The sequence below is a fragment of the Bombus bifarius genome, unplaced genomic scaffold, assembly GCF_011952205.1.
Source record: "Bombus bifarius isolate JDL3187 unplaced genomic scaffold, Bbif_JDL3187 scf7180000007975, whole genome shotgun sequence".
Lineage (NCBI taxonomy): Eukaryota > Metazoa > Arthropoda > Insecta > Hymenoptera > Apidae > Bombus > Bombus bifarius.
The window spans coordinates 1,013,292-1,037,520 of record NW_022884361.1 but is presented as its reverse complement, the minus strand read 5'-3'; the positions used below and the strand labels follow the sequence as shown (position 1 = coordinate 1,037,520).

General features: G+C 35.6%; 1 protein-coding gene across 4 annotated transcripts in view; it reads right to left on the bottom strand.

The window, feature by feature from the left end:
- The window catches only part of LOC117204011 (inactive rhomboid protein 1), a 301,261-nt gene that overhangs the window by 274,154 nt on the left and 2,878 nt on the right, over positions 1 to 24,229 (bottom strand). The gene's annotated exons all lie outside the window — the stretch shown is intronic.

Here is a 24,229-nt window from a genome sequence, read left to right as displayed (position 1 = left end):
CGTGTAATCTAATCTGGCAAAAAATTAATAACTGTATCATTACGGTTGTATGTAAAGACTGTCCTTGTTCTATGATTTCCTTCTTTCAAGAGTAATTATGACACCTTAAATTATTTTACCGGGAATAGGGGATTTCAAGCGTACCGTGCATCGGCGCAGGAATCCATTAGAGTTCATTTAATCCAAATGATATCCTATTATAAATCAATCCAAATCTAACATCAATTGCTGAATCTGCGATATTAACCTAAATCTAATTCAAACTGGACCTAGATCAGTTTTTTTAGAATTTACAGGAAATTCATAATTACATTTGCAAGAGCCTCCGTATCGAAGAATCACGATAACTAAAATAAAATATCGAATAAATTATTTAAAAAAGCGTTTACCACGTAAAATACAAAATACAAGATACGATCAAATACATTAACATTAAATAATCTAAACTAAATCTTATCGTAATTTGACCCAAACTACTAAATATCCTACTTATGAGCCAACAACACCAATTAAAACTTAACTTACGATATCTTTGCGCCAACCAAAATTAACCCAACATGAGCAAACATTTCAGGGAACGTCCGAAGCGTATCTAAATAGCGAATGATCGTCAAGAACATTCACCTCTATCAGAAATCTTAACACAGCGGTTGGCGTTCTTATCGTCCAACGTCCTGACATAACTTCCCATTACGTTTAAATCCCCTTGCATCCCCTAAGTTGGTACAAAACCGCAGGGTACGATATAAAAATTTATCTGGTTGGCAGCAGATCTCCAAAGTGTAAAAAGGAGAAAGAAACAGAATGAAAGAAAACCCTATCTGTCTCAATTTCTGCGCGCCGATGCGGCGAAGCAGAGCCAAATTGTTGTTTGGCTGAAAACGAACCCAACTACCTCATCCTCAGGCACACGAGCCTCTCGCAGAAAGCTAAGAACGTGTTCGTTAAACGATGTAACTTTTATCGGCGAGCATCTCGACTTTGCAAACTGAGTTGTTACGAGGAGGACAGGCGCGTCGCCTGATGGGCGCGAGAGGTTGAAAGAGGTTCGAAGTCGTTTAAACTTCAACGAGGGTTTGACGCCCGGGCACCACTTACGCCCCAATTGCCCGAAGCACCGTCGCCGGCAAAAATAAAGCGACATCGCTAGGAGGGTTTGGGATACATTCATCGCATCAGCGCCACGTTTACACACCTTCAAGCGCCAAAGCAAATAAGGGCGGGTATAATCCGAGACAAATGTCTCGGCCATCCCTCGCTGCAATTGCCCTTTTAAGAATAACTGAAGGTGTCATAGTGGATCTTGGCACAGTGTGTTTAAAGCACACAAGGTGGATTTAAAAGGTGCGGAGATTCGAAGAAATAATGATTAATGATTACGGTCTATGAATATGTAAATGATGATGAGCGACGATTATGTAAATTGATCAATTAGAATCCAGTAGTTAAAGTCCTGTTAGACCTGAACATTTAAAGAAACCATGATTGCTAATTCGTCAATTAGGATTATGTATCTCAGGCTCTATTAAATCTGAACGTTTAAAAAAGCCATTGATTGAATTGAGCGACTAAAATTGCAAAAGTTTGACGTATAAAAGGATTGAGAAACTAGTTCTACTTAACCAAAGATTAATAGACTTCACTACACACGAATGCAAAGTCACATATTTAGTCCAGCACAAAGTCAAAGATATCCATCTTGGCTCTAAAGGGCTTGTCTGACAAGGTTATTAATCCATACTTAATCTACTTGAAGATTCCAATAACTGATTCTACATCAAAGTTTTGGCAAAAAAGCGACAAATTTATGAAACTATCTGATATATTAACCTAATATAGAAATATTGAATTTCTATTGTTTTAATCAGACTCCAATTTATTTTATTCTCCTCTTTTTATTCAAGATATTCGACGACACACATCCGACAGTTCTTAATTTGATAATTGCTAATGTTATACGGAGAATAACGAGATGCTAGTGAAATATCAGCACGAATGCACGCTCGAATCTATCTTTTGCTATGATAAAATTCAGCTGACGGAAATATCAATGGGAAGCGGTGGATCGTAAAGTCGCGCACTTCCAGTGATCGAGCACATCCGTGATTCGAATTGGAAATAGGATCAGGTTGGCCGTAAGCCTCACGTTCTACATTGCCATTAATATGCAATTTGTCGCTGCTAATCGTTCTTCTCTAGTACGTGAAAAGATAGTAACCAATATCCATAGGATTGATATGGTGATCGATATCGAGCGCAACGAGTTATCTGGGTTTAATCAACGAATCCATATGACCAATGTTACAATGTGATTCAATCAAATTTCGCTGGATATTTCAATATTGGTCGATTGAATTTTCTAGGGGAAATTCATGGACGCGTAGATCGCGATCACGTACGCAGTCTCCTCTTAAAAACTCATATCGTTACTCTCGACCAATGCAAGTTTTCTACGAGTTTCAGGTTGGAAAACGACGGAACAATGGCTGGCTTCGCTATGAAATTTCATTGCCCTGGATTATCAAATATCTCGCGCGATCGTTCAGTTATTAACAACAGCACTTCTAGAACGTCTTTACGATTTTCCAGGCCGATATTTCACGGTATACGATAATTATCAGGACCAAAGCATCAAATAGATTATTCGATCGTTATTCAACCTCCAAAGAGCCTTTATAAAGAATAAGATAAAACTTGACAAACCTTTAGGAAATTATTAAGCCTTATTTGAAACTGAGCACGAAACGGTGTGCCAGAAACGTAACCGGATGACGAAAATATTTCTTCGGCTTAATTCAACTGACTGTGTTCGCGGAGTGAAATTCCTAATGGCATTAAGGTCTTACAGGCACGTCCTAGACCTGTCTAGAGATATTTCACGCAGGCCAGGATAATTCATGACCACATCCTGCAGAACCGGTAATATTCCTGGTTTTCCCGTGACACCTTCCACGATGTAAATCACTCCCCTCTTTCCACCTCGTCCCTCCTCCCCCGATCCCTCTTCTCCTCTTTAAACCAGTAAGGCAAGTAAAGTGGATGGAAAACTCCGGATGTCATTTTTCGAAAAATAATTCCCAAACCGTGCGTTCCACACGGCTGTGGCGTCTTTTCCATTAAAAAGTTTGATACCGTGGATTCGGTATTTCCAATCGATGGAAACGGGAAGTTTGTCATTCCCATCCCGAATACGGGGATGAGCAGATACCAACGAGGTTGGAATGTTAGATGAAGGGGAGAAGCCACGGCTGACGGACTGTAAAGCATAGTCGACGCAGCCGTTTCAAAGCTTCCGTTCTGCCTGCTAATAATTCATCATCCCTTTTCTCCTGGCTTTTATTCGGATTACGGCTACGCCGTGACAGGTATTTGCCCCATTTGTTCCCATGTGCAAATTGGTAGACGAGCCTTCCTATGTTTCGCTGGGATTGAGAAGTATATATGAAGAGATACCGTTCGATGAAATTTTCGTGTTCATCCAAGGAATCGTTAAAGTAATATTGATTACGCTAGCCATAGAACATTCGGAAGTAGACAGATTGAGATATAAATCTAATATTTTTTGTTCCGGTGGTGAATGGGTTTCGTGTGATATATGATTAAAGTAAGGAAATATCGATGGAATTTGGAAGCGGTGATTATCGTTGTTTTAAGCACCGCTATTAAGGATACATATATAATGTGTAAATCGACTAAGAAGGTTTTAGCAATATGGGCCTACATTGATAGCAATGTATAGAATCTTTAAATTGCTTTCGTATAAATGACAGCCGTAGTGGCTTATCATATTCTTCCTCAGTTGTCTTCGTATATTAAAATTAAAACAAGAAAGAACACTCGTCACACATCTTCCAATATAATGCACCCTCGCGCCTTAAATAGTCCGGAGCGTATCGGAAATTTGCGACGCGAGTTATCAAGTTACTGCTTCCATTTGTCGCAACAACGCCGATGCTCTATCGATACAATTGCGTAATAACTTGAACGATTATTTTAATACAAAATTCAGGAGCTTAACAGAATCCCTTCCGATGTTGTTCGCGAAACGAACATCGAATATCTTTTAAAATATTCTTCGATATAATCTGTAGAAAGTATAAACTTGTTGTTATAATCTTCGTATGCATAGCTTCTCCTCAGCTCGAAGAAGAAAGGGGACGAACGTAAATTGTTCGAGGGAACGTTCTTACGAAGCAGACAATTTCGAATAATTAAAAGTTTGACGCTGAGGAACAATTTCACTTGAAAAAAAAAAATACAGAAGTTTTGAAGGTTGGTAATATTGTCAGGAGAAAAAGTCGGAAGTTGAGAAGAGAAATGATAGGAGGCGGTAAAGCGAAATGGCACGCCACCGTTGAAAAGGTAAAGCATCCCCTCCATCTTTCTTAGCATACAGACCCCATAGAGCACCTGTGTAAAATACACGTGTGCCGCGGTACGTGTATCAATTTCGTGAGAAAGGGGGCAGTGATGCCACTTTGCAGCGCGCATCAAATCCATTCTCCCTTCGAGCATTCTCATACATACTTACATAACATTGATGAAACGTGCATACGTGGGAAGAAACCACTCTACCGAAAGACTAGACGGAAACCAAAACGAGATCGATTCTCGTCCGATCTCTCAAACTTGAAGATTAAAAAAATATATCTTCAAGTGAAACTACCATCGACATTGGGAAGACGCGCAAGGAAACGTTTTTATTTGTTCTGAAACTGAAATATAAGCGTCTCCTATCCTGCTGAATATTTTTAAAATATCAATTGTCGTAACATCAGTCAAGCCCTTAATTTCTTACAAAACGTTGTGGATTTATCGCCTAATGCGAAATATTTTTTATCTTTATTTTGTTTGCTGACTCCTTATATCCGTATTTCTCTGTACACTTAATATCGTCTAATTTAGTAATTTTGATAATTAATATTATTTCCGTTTAATATGAAAATAACTAACGCGTATATAATTACAAGGTGAACATCTTCCTCGATTACCGTACGAGTAACATAAAGTTTGCTAAAATTTAATTAAATCTGCTTTGGCTGGCGCATTCGACGGCGTAAAATTTCACGCTTTAAACTTCCAAAATACTGGTTTATATTAAAGGAATTTATCGTCGAGCTTACACTCGCATTATTACCAGCCGAATGTAACCTGTAATTACACGTAAAAATTGTTTAGACGAAAGCCATAAGGAAATTCATTAGCGACGAACCCACTGAACATTTTATAAAAAAAAAAACAAAAAAAAAGGAGAAGAGTCGTAATTTCCGTCGGAATATTCAATTAAATCCCCCTGGGAAACGTAAACGCGACAAACAATGGCAATGCTCGTGTCACGAAAACCACCGTTGCTGCATTGTTACGAACTAACCTACCACAACTTGCTCGACCGTGGTTAAAATCTTTTCTTTGCTTTAATTAACCGATTCGGTAGAAGCTGGAATTCTACCTTCGTCGAAGATCCTTCGTGCAAGTGAAAGTATTTCGAACTGACAAGTTGGAATAGCAGACAATATAAACGGCAAAACGCAAAAGAAATGCTTTACAATTTTTCGATCAATTTCACGCTTCAAAGAAAGGTGCTTAATCAAGTGAATTTTTAATTAATACATGCATAACAAGCGCAATAATACACGCTATAATATATACGCGAATCAAAAAAGAAATTGCGCGAGATATTTCATAATTCCAATGCGAATTATATGCGAGATTTGAAAGTATAAAAATGTTCGGAATGCACATAGTGTGCAAAAATATATGAAATTCTTCTGTCGATTATCGATCTTTGGCAAAGAGGAAAAGTAACGAGGAAGAAAAGCACGATACTTTGCCATGCCCGGCGGAGAAACTAGGAGAGAAAAGATTTCTCGTACGTCGAGAAATAGAGCATCGAAAAGTTTCGCTTTGCTGTGCAATTCCTTATTTTTCAGATTTATTCGGGCGAACCACAGAGTGAAAAAGTATTCTCATAAGGAAATAGCATAAATTCGTGGTCGCCACTAAATCAGCCAAAATAAAGACCGTCTGTTTGTCGAGCACTCAGCATCTGCGAGAAAGTTTCCTGGTAACCATTAAAACGGCCTATCTCATCGACCGACAAATATCTCACTTGCCATCGAGCTTTCACCATGGACTAGCTCGTCTGTGCTCTCACGTAGAAAGCTCGTCCTTACGTCTTAAATAGAGAGGTGACCATTGAAAAGCAATTTTAAGAATTTTAATCTGCCAATACCGCCTTTTTTTACTTAAACTTGAAGTAGAGCATGTGCATTTGCTATCTTCTTAGTATATCTAAAAGCTTGGAAAATTTTTCAACCACTCTTATACAATATATTTAAACCCATGTGAAAGAAACATTCAAGCTTCCACAATCAAGAAGTCAACAAAAATGTATAGTATTCGCGCATGATATTAAATCGTGAATTTACAAAAAATATCAACTTCCCCTAGTTACACGAAAAATTATTAAAGAAACACTTAATCATTTACAATCGACAAAATCTAGCAATAAGTTTCTCTAACGCAGTATTCAAATGCAAATTTATAAAAATTCATTCTCGTTCCTTGCACGATTACTGCAATAATAATTTAAGATTATCAAAGAAACGCTCAATTCTTCACAACACAATATTCTCTGAAATTAATAACGCCTACATAACAGGCCTCGATTAATCACAGCAACAAAGATATCTTCCCAAAGGCTAAATATCAGAAGATCAATATCAGACTCTTTTTTTCCAACCACCAGTTTTTTTGATCCTAAATCACCGACTCTCACGCGATGTTCGAACCTCAACAAAGCCCCCCTAACGTATAATGTGTTTGCGAAAGGTAAAATACTCATCAGAACAAATCTCTTAATAAACGGGGATCTAAATGTCGTTAATACAAATAAAGAGATAGAACTCAAAAAATAAATATATATCTAGAAAATAGAGATTTGTTTCACTTATTGAAAATTGTAACGAATACGCTTATTGCACACTGTAACGATCGTAGATACTCTGCTTTGCATATTTTACGTACTATTATACATCATGTGCATTTCCTGCATCTTGAAATCTCTCATGCTTCTAAAATTTACCACCGACTTTCTACAATATCCTTTATAGTATTACGAAGAATGAAATAAACGAATTTCGAGAAACTTGCAAGATACTACCGGCTTGCACTCGCAAATTATTAACAGTTCACGAAACGCCCAGCATCTGTATCCAAGAACCACCGAACATGGTCGTTCTATTGAAGACAGAGTTGGTCGGTTTGCTCACGGTATCTCGGCAACATGCAGCTATTACGTGCTAGCGAGATGAATTATTGGAACGACCGCTATGAGGGAAGGTCGCATAGATGGAACGGCCACGTTGTTCGATTTGCCGTTGAATAACGGGTGTGCAGCTCGTTCGTTCGCAATATCCTAATGTCCTATAGAGTTCTACCAGCCCTTCGATAAAACCTACTGGCCAACAGGATCCATGGATCGTGTGAATGCTAACTCTGCTCTCCCCGAACTATGCGTCCTACATCCGTTTGCTGCTTTCATATATGAATGCTTATGAATGACGTCATTTTAAGGCGTGATACCGGCATTGCCAGGTAATTTTCGTGGCAACCGTGTCAGAAAAAGATCATGCTAAAGATATCCCGGCTCTACGATCTATTAATTAAAAGGCAATGAATATTTTACCTTCAATTAGCCATGTTGCGGTTCACGGATTATTATAGTTGAATCTTGCTCTCATTTTGCTACAGAGACTTTTAATATTCCAAAAGAAGTATTTATTATTAACGATATTCCAATATTCCAAAAAAGCGTCAGGTTGAAACAAGATATGCTTCTATATATATATTGAAATATTTCGACGGTAGTCATCCGCGACAAAAGGAACAAATTATCTCACGTTACGGAACAAGATATTGCACTGCAAGTACGGCGCGTAATTAAAATATCACGGTGCAGGTCTGAAGAAAAAAAAGGGGAACTAACGTGTAATTACAGGGGAGGAGATAGCTAAGAAATAACCATAGCCAATGAAAAACAGGGCGCACTAATTTGCCAGATAGCGGTGATCAAAGTTTATCTTCTCGCAGTTACACCATCTGACTAGCCTGCTGAAACATAAAAGTTGCAAGAAAAGTGGTGTTGACTGAAGGAAGGAACCGTTACGCGAGTTTCGAGATCAAGAAGCTTCGGTTTCTTCGCTCATGTTCGAAGACGAGCTTCATAATTCGCCAACGCTCGAAGTTGCGAAAAAAAGGGAGGGAAAAAGAAGAGAGATCGCGAGATTCTCAGAAATTGGTAATAAACAGAGGAAACAGTCCCTTACGAGAAAGTTTTCTAATTATGGTTAAATCTTGCAGCCAGCCCGAATCGGCTTAGTTTGCAACGAGGCTTTCACCGAGTTATAACCAAATTTTCAAGTTAACTGCGAACGAAACTTCACTCCACCCCCGTGCTATCTGACGCGATTTCTATGTATATTTGCAGATGCAGTTAAGCTGCTGTTTAAAACTGCGGCTGACGACAAATAGTTTAAGAAACGTGTCTCGATTAATTACGCTAATTATACAAATTCACCGCGATATTTTGTGGAATGCAGGGAGAAGTGAAAGGAAAGTGATTCGTCAAGAAGAATTTGTCAAATTATTAGTTTCATCGTAGTTTTGGGGGAGTTTCAATATTCATTGGAGCAAACATGAACTTTTGACCTGGATCACTGAAGTAACTCGTTCTAAATCCTCAAATATATATATATGTACCTAAGAACGTAAATCGAGCGTTTACCGCGAACGATTTATTGAAACAGTGAGTCGTGTTACTCTCAGGTGGTGAGGGAACGAATATTTGTGTACTCGAGGGCCAGTCTATCTTTTAAATCTGTATTTTTCTTAATTACTGTTCTTCCTTAATTTCGATGATGAACGAAACGAATAATTTATTCTTCTTCAAAAATGGCATGATCGTATTCATTTCATTTTAAATCTAAATATCTTATTTTATGTGAAATATATTAATGCAATGAAGATCATTAAACCTATTGACTCGAAATAGTTTTAGTACTCGATAGAATATTCTTCACGCTTTTTATGAATAAAGTATTCCGAAATAAGAGATATTTGAAATGATACAACCTCGAAGAAGATACGAAGAGGTTAATGATGTCGATCACGTGAAACAGAGAATACAAATAAAATTAAAGAATATAATCCAATCCAATCCTGACTCAAACTATTATTGATACTAATAATCCAACGATAACATTAAAAGCAGATAATATTAACGGAATAATATCAAAGGCTAAAGCTCCTATTAATTTAGCAGCAACACAGAAATAATCGTTTACAGGAAAGTTCTTCTGAATGCATCGCGATAATCCGGTTTTGTTGTCAAATTATCAATTATCTGGCGATAATGATGCATACGCTAATGCCAGACTAACTGTGGGTTACAGTCGGTCTGCAATCTGGACGAACATGATTGCATAAAGCTAACGAGACCGAGACACGCTCGAGGGAGAAACGACACTCAATGCGGAATATCGCCGATGCAACGATGCGTTAGGTTCGGTCGATAATACTATTCGAACCATACAATATTCCGTACTCGACGTGTGTCAATCAACTCGTGGATCAGGCGCAGGCAAATGTTTGAATTGGAAATGATCCAAGTAGACGTAGTCGTTGGGGTTATTAACCCTTTCGAAAATTCTGTTGCTAAATTTTACCACAACTTTTATTATTCGAAATCTCACATAATAGTTGTTGCTTCAATCCTTTCAAACATTTGTAGTTTCTTACTGCGACTATTATTTTTTAGCAATGTTTTTTAGGAAATTGTAAATGAAATATCGAGATTCTTCGATAACGATTCGACAGAAACCAAAATTCGCAGACCAAACAAGCGATAAAATTTCATACCGCGATAAATCAAGGAATACTCTGTTCTCTGTTATATTTCGATTAATTCGCCTTTGGAAACCACTTTGTGTAACCAGTCTTTCAATCTTTGTTTTACAAAACACGTTCGATAAATCTAAATATTAAAACCATCAAAATCCGCCAAGAGCCGAGCCAAAAAACTGTGATAAAATACAGTACAACGATGTGAAAGCATTCTGTAAAAGAAAAATTCTGAAACAAAATCCGTGAAACGTTTCCAATATTACGAGATAAAAACAAGAAGAGATCGACTTGAAAATTACATTTCATCCGAAAACTTTCCATATTTTTATTTGAAACTGGATTTCGCGTAAACAACGCTTTCCAGTTGGATTGAATGATCCTGGTGTATCGCGAGTCTGTTTTCAATTTGGAAAAAAGAAAGAAAAGACATTCAATTGGTGCTTGAAAAGAAAGTTCGACTCGAGTTAGGAACGAATTTAAAAGCGCAAGATGATACGAGACACGGTATACTCGTACCACGATGTTGAAGAAACCACTCGAGCCCGCGATAACTGTGCAAAATAGTTTCATGCAGCTAGCTCCAACGCCACGAGCATTCTTCGTACCACTGTTAAACTGCCGGTGGTACAAGCAGGTCAAGGAAACGCTTCAAGAATCTAATAACAGTGCTATTCGAGATACATATTTGGACCAGAGTCTCTTAACGATTTTTTTCAAGTATTCGCTGTGTAAAACTTACATTTTCCTTCTGGCGATAATCGTTCCGATGCTCTAACTTACGTTAGTTACCAAAAGTATCTTTACATACTCTTATCTTCCAACGAAGCATTTTTTCATTAATGTTTCATTTCTATAATTCTTTCCTCATACGAAAGCAATAAAGAGTTCTCGAAAGCTGATTTTCTACATCCAAAAACAACGAAAAAAAGCTCAGATAAACGTATGTTCTATATGTCTTCGTTTAGAAGATATGTATATATAAAGAATTTTCTGTTACCTAATTATTTTCGCAGATGCTCGAAATGGTTACCTTGCACTTCAAGACAAGACTGTCTCGGCATACATCCCCTTACACTCTGAATGTTTCCTGGTGTTTACCCAATTTGTTGATAAGCTCGTTGTATTCAGAACTTTAGTACATCAATGTTTTCAAGTGGTGTTGTGTACATAATAGATTCGTTATATCTGATAAACGAAGACAGATAGAACATATGTTTATATGAACTGCTTTCACTGTATTTAGGTACACAATAAGCTTCCAAAGTGAATCCCACATATTCTGTCATAGCCGGTATATTATGGAATTTATAGATTTAGCAAGTACTATACAAAATGATGAAAAGAATAATCGAGTGATCCAGAATTGTAAGTTGATTAATACTCGCCACATAGGAGAAGATTATTTTAATAAGTATTCGTGAATTTATACAACAGCCTCTTTTGATGGTTTCTCTTTAAAATAAAATTGTGAACGCCACTAAAACATAGTTAAATATATACGCAAAATGATCATAGAAATAGTTCTATAGTTCCCTTATAAAAAATATAAAAAGGAATTTACAGAATGCATCTTACAATAGAATACAATCTTAACGCGGCAACATAAAATGTTCACGAAACAAGACAAGGAAATTTCCTACGAAAGCAACTTAGCAATAGGAATTTCTCAAATAACACAAAGTCGAAGAAAGTCGAGGGAAGAGAAAGATTTAGTTGGAAATAACCAGTTTGGATGAAATATTAGGAAAAGAATAGAGATGTAAGCAAAAGAGAGCGTTGTTTAGAACTCTAGAGAGAGTCCTCTACGTGTATTCTGTAATAAAGTAAAATACGGCCCTTTCCATTTGGCATCACTTTCCTAAGTTCCATTCGTCGGGACTTCCACTATAATTTGAGAGCATCTACGAAAGCTCGAGAGACTTTCTTTCGGACGTACTTTATTCCTCACTGAAATTTCCCAACTTGTTCATTAAAATTCCGCGTGTTTTACGACGCTAGCCAACTTCCTTGGCCAACTACCGACGAACTTGTTTCATTACTCCTCTTTACGGCGAGAGATTATTTTCGAAATTGGATAACGCGTTTCTGCCCCACTCAATTTACCATTATGCCGACTTACGACGGAATTCTAGGATAATATGGGCTCGTAGTCCTGATATTTTCCATTCAGGAAGTCTGGATCCTCGTTCTCTGCTGAATGTTACCAGACACGATTTTCTGGAAGATCTAAAAAGTATGGAAAGAACGTTTCGAGCGACTAGAAATATACTTTTGAAGTTGCTAGAGGTAAAAACATACTACATGTATTTTATCTTTATCCATTTTGCAGAGTGTAGCTGCGTTCTGTTTCTAGATGGAAAAGTATAATTTTCGTCTATTAGAATAAAGTACTTTCAGGTAGAGGATGCACTAAAACATTAAATGTGATATGTAATATTTCATTCTGCAGTCTGGACGAGTTTGTAAGTAAAGTAGCTTCTTTTTGAATCTTCAACAATACTTGAAGATATGCAGAAATCTTATAGATACGCAGAATACTTGAAGACGATACATATCTATACCTACTCTTTCCAGATGATCTTTCTGTCTCTATAAAAGAATCAAGATAACGAAAGGTTAGTTACCACACGAATTCTCATATAACGAATACTTGTTTCCTGAAATGAAAACTTGAACAGTGCCTTAAGGTGAACCAATCGATTCAAACATGTATAACATATTCGCTATGAAACGAAGCAAATCATCCATTCCAACAAAGCAAACATTAATATTTAAGAACCAGAACGAATCATAAAACGTTCCGCTTCTCCCTTGTCTCGCTAATTTCATTCCTGATCCGCGATCTATATCCCTCGTGAATTAAAAACGAGATTTGCATTCAACCAAACACACTGCTATATTTCCATTGAAGCGATTCTCTGCTTTCGAAGCAGAAGCAGGATTTCGGTACTATACATCCAGCTATCAATGAAATCTCCAAAGCTTTTCAGTATTGTCTTTTTTGTATCCTGAATAAGATAAATGTATCGAAAACAATAGGTGGAGTGAAAAAACGAAATGGTATGAAATATTCATTGGAATAGCAGGAAGTACAGAGGGACAATCCATTTCGCCCGCTGCATATCGGTATATTTACAATCGGTAAACATTTTAATGCAACTCCAACAAAGACTCCACCAGGAAACGGGGATTATTAATCTCTGGACAAACGTTACTAACGAAAGACGGGCCGGGTTATGTACATAAATGTACGAAACAAGTGAAGTCGCGACAGTCTTGTTAAATAATCGATATCGTAGAATCGACACGTGTTAGCACACTATTTTTGAAATGTACAAAATTTCTAGCAATCTAAGATAATAAATACTTCACAGTAATGCGCTGTTATAGTTCAAATCAAAGTGATCGTGAATTGTTTCTAGACGTTTTTAGCACGAAAAGCTCCAAAATTAAGCCTTCAATTGCTACGACATGCACATTTAGAAAATACAAAGAGGAACTTGTAGAAATTTCATGGCATCGATTCTGATTCTCAAATAAATGAAACATGTAAATGAGATATAATAGAGAAATAAATTCGCTTGTTCTCTCTAGTTTTCAAGTTTATCTCGCTTGCTAGAATATCCTAATATTTATAAATAAGAACGTAGATCTTTCGAATTCAAATTGGAGAAGCAAGTTCATTCCATTACCACAAAAGAAACACGTTATCATAGGCTGTGAAGTCGACCAGCTTGAATCAAGATTATGCAAAGGTTTCGAGGAAAATCGAGAAGAATCAAGAAAATACATAAATATAGTAAATAAGATTCACCTAAGTGAAAAAGATGGTTACTCTTCAGACAGGTTTCGTTTGTTTCGTTCTAGACCACTTTTATGAAATCTCATGACGCGGTAAGAGGAACGCAAAGAAAGGCCGAGTATCTTTGTCGTATTTAATTTTAATACGGAACAGAGTGATGCTATTTTCAAGCATAGAGAATTAAGTTCCAAGCAAATGGAATTGTCGTTTTAAAATTGGAGAAAGCTTTCTGCTATGTTCTCTTCGTTATTCCTATTGTCGTTTCGCCTTTTCCTCCAAACCCATTCTTGGACAATCATACTAGCTTCTAAGATTTTATTATGGGATCATTACAATAATAGAAATTCACTAATTGTATATATAAAGTTTATCAAAATCTATATAAAACTATACTAAACATCGGATACAAAAATATTCGAAATAAAAATAAATGTGATACATTTCTGACTCGACAAGATTTCTTGTACTAATAAATGCAGAATACTATTTCATGAAAAATAGTAGTTACACTATTATGGTTTTCAACCAGCCAAATGTAACTAAGTATATACATATTTCCAACATCAAATCGTAATAACCAAATTCTGTATCGTCAACTTAAAGTGGTTATGAGTACGAAAAATTCTAGCCAATCTGGGTCACCTATATCGCATTTTATACAAAGCTATAGCAAATTTCCTAATACTTGTGAGCTAGTGTTGTATATCCAAGCTGCTACTGACAGTTTCCAACTTTAATATTAAATTCTCGGAAATAGATTGACGACTATACATTATAACGTCGCCTATCTACAGCAAAAAATAAAGCAGTTTGAAAGTTATAAACAAAGAGCTCGAAATTGTATTTAAACAGAAATAGAATTATTAAAGGAACACGTAAAGTCCATGAGACGGCTGTTCAGATTTGCAGGCTCAATTAAAAAGAAAGGGCCGGGGCTTCGTAGAAAATGAAAGAACGAAAAGACGAGAAGTGCTTGCGTTACGAAAGACCAGGAAGAAAAGAAAGGAAATGAAGAAGAACGGGAGAGGAAAGAGAAAGAGTAGAGGAGAGCATTCAATTTGCTGCAATCGTATTCGTACTTCCACACGAGTGTGGAAACGAACAAAAACGAAGGCTACCGAAAAAAACATGAAAAAGGGCCGGCTATTTGTTAATTAAATTCACTGAGATTATATGAAATTGAAATCCAACTACCGTTTTTCCCCTTTCTTTTTTCATAATTGAACAGAATGTGAACATTATTCGTCAGGAAATTGAGAGATTTTATGTTTGACGTTGAAGCATGTTTATTATAATTTAGATTTATGTAGTTACGAGATCATGAAGGCTTTAGTGTTTATAGTCTTTCACTCTGATGGATATTAAGTTCGATTGTGTTGGAAGGAAAAATATGGTGTGATTGAAAAGAAATTATTTTCGTTACGTTATTTGATGATAATAGTTCTAAAAAAATTGCCTCAAAATCTACTTAAATTTCGGTACGAATGTTTCGAACGAACCAATACTCTCAGAATCAGAAGCGCAACAAAGTTTGGTACATACTAGACAATCGATACAATTATAAGGAATACAATATCTCAAATAAAATATGGAGCTAACCGATTCAACTTTGAGTTACTTTGAAATCCATGCCTTCGGGAACCGAAGTGCCTCTCGTTCATCGACTGACTGAATTGACTCATCTATAACTCTCTCCAAAGTTCGTCACCTCAAAAGCCGGGGTCAAACGCCTCTGGCTGTATCGGCACGACATTTAATAATCTGTTGTCACATCCCCTGAACAGAATTTACCAATCAGAACGATTGAGAGGCTTCAATAGAGAAATGATATGTTTTTTCAAATATACCACGAATATATTCAAAAGAATTCGACGGGGTTCAAAAGAAAATTCAGAAGTTCAAGAAGAGAAAGTTCGCTTGGTATGGCTGATGATTCTTGATAACTGGTGAACTTCATCTTTGGCTATTATTTTTGTCATAAACTGGCATTTAATATAAATTAACACAGTTCAAATATACCGTTAATATAAAACATTTATACTACTAATTTAAAAGAATTCTTTTGTTAATTTATAAATCCATATCACTAATTTCATACAATTATACCATTAATTTATGACAGTACTCCATTATTCTAAAATGATTACACTATTAATTTTAAACAATTCTACCACTAATTTATAATAATTATACCATTACTTTAAAATAATTATGCGCTTAATCTATAATAATTATCCCGTTAATTGAAAACAATTGTACCACTAATTTAATATATGTTTAATATATTATATATTAACTAAATCTTTGAAATCTTTCAAGCGAAGTGTTATTTCTATTTAATTTCATATTTTAATTTTAAATATAGTACTTAAATTTTCATTTCACTAGATAAAATAAAATCGGTGCCAATGTAAACTGGAGCTATTAGGTGACTATGAATGGATTTTAATTCCTCACGTCCCTTCAAAGTCAAGAAATTGCAGCATGTTCTTACATTCAAAGAAGCAAATGGACTCAAATCAAAGGCAACGAGAGCTCGTCATTCAATCATATGTGCTACTATTGGTAAGTTGCATGATTTGGTTCCTTTGGTGATGAATCCAATGTTCAAACATGATTATTTGAGTTCACATGCGAACCTAACTCTTACAAGTTTTATCACAGTTTATCGTGCATACTTCAATAAATAACAATTTTTAATATTTTTATCGGATGATATTTGAAAGATCTCTATCCTGACGTATAAACGTGGCAGAGTCATTTAAAAATTTCATTTTTGTCTGAATGAGTTTCAATTTATTGTCATAAGCTATAGTATTCTGTCCTTTTGAAAACATAATTAATAACATTATTTGACAATCAAATATAACGCTGATAAGTATGTTTGATAGTTTTCCAAATAGTGTACCCTGTTCCCTTTAACAAATTGGATATTTAATTATGATTAATAACGAAATATATCATTACGTACGAAGGATACATATACGAATAATACCAACGAAGATAGTAACTATCGTATACGATAATATTAATTTACACATTATATTTTGATAGTAATCTTTACTCTCGCATCCATATAGATAAAATTATATTAAAATCGTATGTATTGCAAACCTTCTCAATATCTGCAGATGGTAATTAAGAAATTTCAGTGTTCATTGTTTCGTCATTATCAAATAGTCTTCTGCTCCCGATAACATAAATAACAATTACTCACGAACCAAATATGATACAAGCACGTATAAGAATCTTTTACGCGATCTATCCAATTCCCTGTCCACAATTTTAACATTATTTTAAATTAGTTATATTATAATTAGCATTAAATCAAGTGAAACAAAATTTACTATAACGTAGGATAGATATTTTATCGAATAAACAGAATTACTAATTTATGATATATGATGGGACCGTAGTTACTTCCCTATGATGCATACCAGCAATTGGTATCGTTTTCCAAATATTAATATCTCTGAACACTATTGTAAATAATAGAGAACTAATATAAGTAATATTAATTTTAATACGAGAAATATATTGCTATTTGTGTGCGTACGATATGCATATTAATATTTCCAAATACTACTATTTGAAAAATGATATCAAACCAAGAACTACTTCTATACAATCCAGTCTAAATCATCCAAAATTCTTTTCGAAATCTCGATAATCTAAACTGGACTAACGCTCCCCCTCGCCTTCGCGGGCAACTCCATTGGCACCATGGGACACCGTGGGACATCGCAGGATGCATGCAATTTAGCTTATTTAATCATAACATACATATACAAATATTACAAACGCGTTCCGTACAATGATACGCTTATCAAACTTGAAACATAAAAATCTCTTCTCTCTTTCCCTTCTTTACCATATAAAACAAATTCTTCTCGCGGCTCATTGGCTCGCGTTCGCTCAATTCTTCCCAACTATAACATAACGCAGGTATTTTGAATTCGATGACTCCTGTTATTCGTAAGTAGCTCCAAGAATACCTTTGTCTTGATGACTGCTCGCCGTTTGTGTGGAGTCGCGAGAATTGTCATCACGCCAATGATGCTTGCGGAGTCCAGCCGGAGATCTGAGGCCCTGCCCGATTGGCACTTCGGTGCTCGGACTGGGTTAGGATCTGTAATTCGATGTCCTTCGTAATCCTGTTCAGTGGGTTCCTCCCATCGGGAATGGACCCCGCTAGTTCCCTTGAGACATGCCTTTGTAATCCTGATCAGTAGTTCCTCCCACCGGAAGCCCCACTTGCTCAGTTGAAGTGTGTCAGATTACAGACCCGCGTGCTCGATCCTTAGCTGGGCCACCGCGAGATCATCGGTCGATAGCTCCGACCGTAGCTCGTGTAAGTTTCGAACGGCGAGACTTGCCATTTTCAAGGGGAGTTTAAATAAAAGTCTTGCTTGAGTGATCAAAAAATTTGTCAGTGTCTCAAAGGATATTAGTATCGCGAATGTAGAATATCGGAATCTTCCTTTACGAGACACGAAATAACGAATAAATTACCAAGTAGCTTCGTTTTCTTTCTTTCCTTCCAAGTTAAACAAACGTATCTTTGATACCAAATGCTGCCAGCAGAATTATAGGCCCAATTATTGTAAAGATGTTTGTAAAGATCTATGTGATGGTTGTGCGGGAGGTAGATGTGTGACGTATGCTTCTTTTCTCAACTTTGTAAAGATTCATATAAACATTGTATGGAAGATATATGTACGTTGCGTACTATGTACTTTCTGCTAAGCTTGTGATGGTGCGTGCTGTATGCTTTACTTGAAGCTTATAAAGATTCGTGTAAGCGCTAGGTGGGAGATGAATGCTTCGCAGCATGTTCTACGAAATATCTATCTCTCTTTATACAGGTCCATGGAGTAGAGTCAGAACTAGACATTCTTGTTAACAGCTTGAATGCCGAGATTTATGTGTAATGTTGAGTGGCTCGTGGGCGGAGCTCATGTGTAGTTACCTCTTCGTGATGAAGTCTGGTAATTGGCATCGTTTTCCAAAGTTCCAATCTTTACATTATTTTTATATCAATCGATCAGTTTTTGAAAAACGATATCACACCAGGAACTACGCATTCTACAGTACGGTCCAGATCATCAAAAGTTCTTTTTGGAGTCTTTTGGTGACCTAGATTGGACCAATAACTCGTCGTGGAACGCCGTGGAAGGCGTAAATTTTACTTTTAATTAATTATAAAGTGGATAAACGTATGCCATAACTGAGAATTTATTGTATAATCTTTGTAAAGATCTATGTAATCGTCCCGTAGGACATAGATATTGCATGATGCATGCTTACTTTTAAGTTTCAAGTTTCAGGTCTTAGTTTTAACTCTCAGCTAGGCAGCCAACTTGGGATGCATGTGTGTTATTGTTAGTTTTAATTAATCAGAAGACAGATAAGCACTCGTTGTGGCAATGCCGTGAGATATCGCGGATCATCGTGGGATTTTAGTTTTAATTAATTTTAAAGTGCATATATCCAGGCTAAATCTATTGTACACGTCTTTTGTACAAAGATACATCGTTTAACCTAGGGCGAAAAGTTGAAATCCTTCCTTTATCTCATTATGCTTTTAAATATTAAATTATTATATAAAACAGTTCATTTAACAAAGTGTTTATAATTTTAGCTCTTTTTTAATTTCGCTCAAATTTAAAATTTCTGATACGAGAGACTGAAAATGGGGCTGCGATCTATGTAGTATCTACGTTTAGTTTAACTTCACCTTTAAGTAGCTTTTAGTTCCTAGATCTAGATTAAGTTAATTTTAAGCCTCATTGTTAGACGGCGAGAGCCAACGAACGAGGGACTTATTCTTTGTTTTAAGTCTTGCTTTTAAACCTGAAGCTTAAGCCTTAATTTTATACCACGTCCTTAATCTTGTGCATTAGTTTTACTATAGCTGTGAAAATCAATGTAATAGATCGATATATTTATCTATAGAAGCAAGTTTTTAGACTATTTATCCTTTTATTTAATTATTTATTAATTTGGGCGTAAATTTGGCTTCTTGAATTATTTGTAAATTGCGTTGTGAGTTTCCAAGGCAAAAGTATATGGAAAACTAAACTTCTATGCTTCGTTTACGGTTGCAGAATATCTTGTTTCATATTTTATTTGCAATTTCATAGAAAACCTTAGTTTTTATTTAAACCACTACTATATCGAATCGATAATGTCGCATGTGACATAAAAAGTTATAAGGGGGTCAGGTGACACCCAAAACGTGGGACACAGAAAAGCATCGCATGTTTATGCTGTTCTTAGTGAATGCTAACGCTATTAAACTAACTAAATGCTCAACAACCGGTAAAAAGGCGCGATCACTTTATCGACTGGTTTTTTCACGTCACGCGAGAACTCACGAGCAATTGTTCTTGGAAAAATACTTTCTTCCCTCGCTATTTATCCTGGTCTGTCTTTCATCATTGATAAATCGTGGTCGACCATAATATTCGATGGTGGAGAAGAACCACACGTGGGTGGACGATTCGTCGTCAGTTGATCGACGATGGTATCGATGAGAAACGCGTAACGAAAAGACAAATTGTTATCGAAATTGGAATATTCGACCTCTTGTTTCACGATTGAAAAAAAGAAGAAACTACTCTCAAAGAGAGAACTATATCATCTGAGTTATAAAACTAAACGGAATGGAAGATTTTCTGAAAGAAAATTAGGCAAATCTAGCTAAAACTTTTCTGTATAGCTGCAGCCATATACCATTATTTCTTCCATCACCAAAATTTTTTACTTATTAATATAGCTAAATTATAATAATTTATTTGCTTATGGTTATTCTTATTCTCGGTTATACTTAAGTAGAAGATGAGCAGATATATTCAAACCAAACCTTGGATAACAATGCATCCATCATTCATTGGCATTGTTTCAAATACTCGCTTCAAATGCTGGTTTTTCGGCATCCTAGACCAGATACTAATTATTTACCGCTGTTTTAATTTATTTAAAAAACCTTACCACTGTTACATTAATCACGAAGAATGATCTCTACGTTTCTTTATTGGTTCATAGCCCCCTGAACCTGGATGTCGATCCAGGAAATATATTAAAAGTAATTTTATTACTTTCCTTGTTTACATTCTTGATGCACGTGAAAGTTAACTGCAAAATGCAACTATACAGTAAAGAATTTAGATACCGAAGAATTATTATTATCCGCGATAGAGCAATGTTAAGTTATTCAGTATGGTGAACGCTCAATATACACGCGAGTAACGTACCGCTGCTGTGTCCTCATTGATTTTTAAATTGTTACTATATGCGGCGAAGTACATTGACAACCGCTAATTTCCCTGTCGTTGCAGATTATAATAAACTGCACCGGTTAATGAAACGTGCTACTAAAGAAGAAAATGTAAAGTATGATATAAGATGTATGTAAAAAGCGCTATTATTTCCCTCGATGTTACATTTTTCTTCTTTAACGCGATTTGTTTCCGTGGGATTGTGAAAACAGGAAGGGAACGTTTGATATTTCGAGTGAAATTTTAGTATGCATTTTCCTGGCAATAAAGATAAGGCCACTGCGAGAAAGATGTCAAGTCTCAAAGGTACGATCACGAAGATGTCAGGTCTCATCGCTCTCACAATGCAGATATTTCTCAATTTTTTAATAAAGAGCTACGTAGCTCGACAATGAAATCACTAAATAAATTAAAAAGCTATCAAAAAGTCATAGAAGATACCATCAATGTTGGATTACACGTTACAGGATTTAAAGAAAAAACATACAGAACATGAAGAATAAATATAAAATGATAAACGTGTTTTGATACGAATAAAGGATTAATCAATCAAAAAATCATCGAAAAACTAATAAATCAACGATCTCGAATTAGTCTCGTTCTGGTATGTACACGTGTGAATCACGTGGAAAAAAACACGAACAAAAGCTCTGATAAAAATTTATCACTATGTACAGGGCGTTTTAATCATTCAATCTGCGGTCATTAATAATCGAATCGAAAATCCACCGTCAACTACGAACGAGCAGCGCTGTAAATGATAAAGTAGCTTACACTAAAATGGGTCAGCCAATCGGGTTAAAAGATTTTTCTGCTAATAAATACTTCAAAAAGGAAATTAAACAATGTTATGGAACGTAATTATATCTGAATGTAGACATGAATTACCCTCTTTCTACAAAGGCTACTCGTGAAAAAGATTCACAAAGACGCGATGAATCCAACGAAATGATGCTAATATATATCTCACACTGGAATTATTGAAATCTAAAGACTTTGTAAATTGGACGTAATTATTTCCTGCGATTAACTCCATTGTTAATCAAAGAAACGTTCGTCCTAGAAAAATGTTCTGACGAGAAGAAAGGATGTAAGATACTAGCAAAAGGTGCAGTCATGTGAATAAGTTCCTTTAAACAAATACAATAGAGAAATAAATATAACAAATGAAATTATCTACGAGTTTACGGAATCTACAAACTTTAGTGTATTTTTCTAGCAAATTTACGTACAATGTACATCTATCCATTCCTTATGTATGAATCAGAAACGCCAATAATTTGTTTCAATGCTTCTATCGCTAAAAAGTGATGCAAATCTGTCGCAAACTTCTATACACGATACTTCTTAAGCTTAATACTTTTTGAATAATAGTAATTTAACAATCTTAAGCGAATTTCTCAAAGGACTTTTGCTTTGTCAAAAGATCTTTTAGCATAGATGTAAATTTCGTTATACGCTGCTCTTTCCTCTGATAATTACTCTTTGAAAGCAACGATCCTGAATTTTTCATTGTGAATAGTAACAAACTCAAGTAACTAGGTAAAGCTACTTACAATGATTCAATGGACTTTTACAAGAGGAAATAACTTTCCAACTTCTCTTACATTCTAATGGAAAATTTTACTTTTCCTTCTATTTCCTCCAACATGTACTTGATTATTGTTTTATCTGTATATTAGTTGTATATCTACCATACAGCATATCGTCGTTTTCCAAGAAAACGAAACAATGAAATATTTCTACAATTCGATCGTATCTCTCTCCAAATTTCAATATTGTATAAAATAATTTCTTAAACTTAAATAAAACTTTCCGTTTATATAATTAGTCTAAACATGTTTTGCGTTAATCTTCCCCTGACTAAGTAATAGAAAATTTCTAATATCGAGGTATTCTTCACTAATAATAATAATACTAATAATGATACCAATATTACACAGAATAATTTTTTATATTAATATAATTAATTTAAAAAAGTTCTCACGCTGATCTTTCCCTGAACAAAGAATTCCTGTTACTACCTGAAAACATGCTTCATATTTCAATATCGTAGAAAATAACTTCAGTATTATAACTGATGTAAGAAACTTTCCACACCAATCTTTTCGCCTGACCAATACCGTACGCTGTAACTCGCAGATTCTCAGCCCCTAAATAATATTGACTTTCAATTTACATTTCCAATAATTCAGTTCCATGTGCAGTTGTGCAGCAACCTATGCCCGCAACGTATGTCACGTACACAGCTGAACACGTGTTACGTGAACTGGTACTGTATAAAGGGTTGTAGGAGAACGGATTTGAGAGACGGCAGGAGAAACTGGAATACCGCCAACTTTCCATGTTCGATGATTTCACATTAAACTTTCAATGTACAACCGCGTCGCCGGATGTCGCGGGTAACGACAAACGAAGGTTTAGCAAAGCGATAAACGGCGCATTTTATTAAACACCCATTCTACGAGAACATTTCCATCGTTACATTATGAAGAAGACACTACGCGGAAGTTGTTCAATAAAAGCTATTCGCGTTTATAAAGAAGTAACAACTGCCTCAACTCCAGCCACAGAGAAACATTTTATGAAGAGCTCCAACAGGCGCTGTTTCCACACGGACAATCTCCTATGAACTTTTTTGTTGTGCATATTTCAATGTTTGGCGATCGAGGATTGAAGATAATGGCGAAAAAGCCTTACGAACAACCTTTTTATTCTACTGAATATTTCAAAACACGAACACCGATGAAACGATTGTTAAATGTTTACTATTTTAATTAACAGTTTGCACATCTTTTACGAAGGATAATGTAAAAATTGTTATTTTCGTCTTATTTTCATCCATAAGAGAAATATAGTTATAAGGACGTAGAAAATAGAGACATAGTACTACGAAAGAAGATATCCAGAGAAAACGACAGAACTTTCCGCAGGACCTAATACTTCACGGTTTGTCTGATCTAGACAGAGCGTTTCCCCTTGAGATCTTATATCTCCTTTCTCTCGTACACTTCAACTTGGATAAGTCAATCACATCCAGCAATGCTTTATTATAGTTTCCATTATAGTATTTGTAGTATTATAATATTACATTTTCATTAAACTTTATATTAATATGAATTAAGTTACTAAGCTTTCAGAGTTACTTTATGGTACTTTCACGTTAATAAAAATCATCAGTAAAATTTGTCACGAAAAGCACAGAATACGAATAAAACAAAGTAACCTAACTCAAATCTAACCT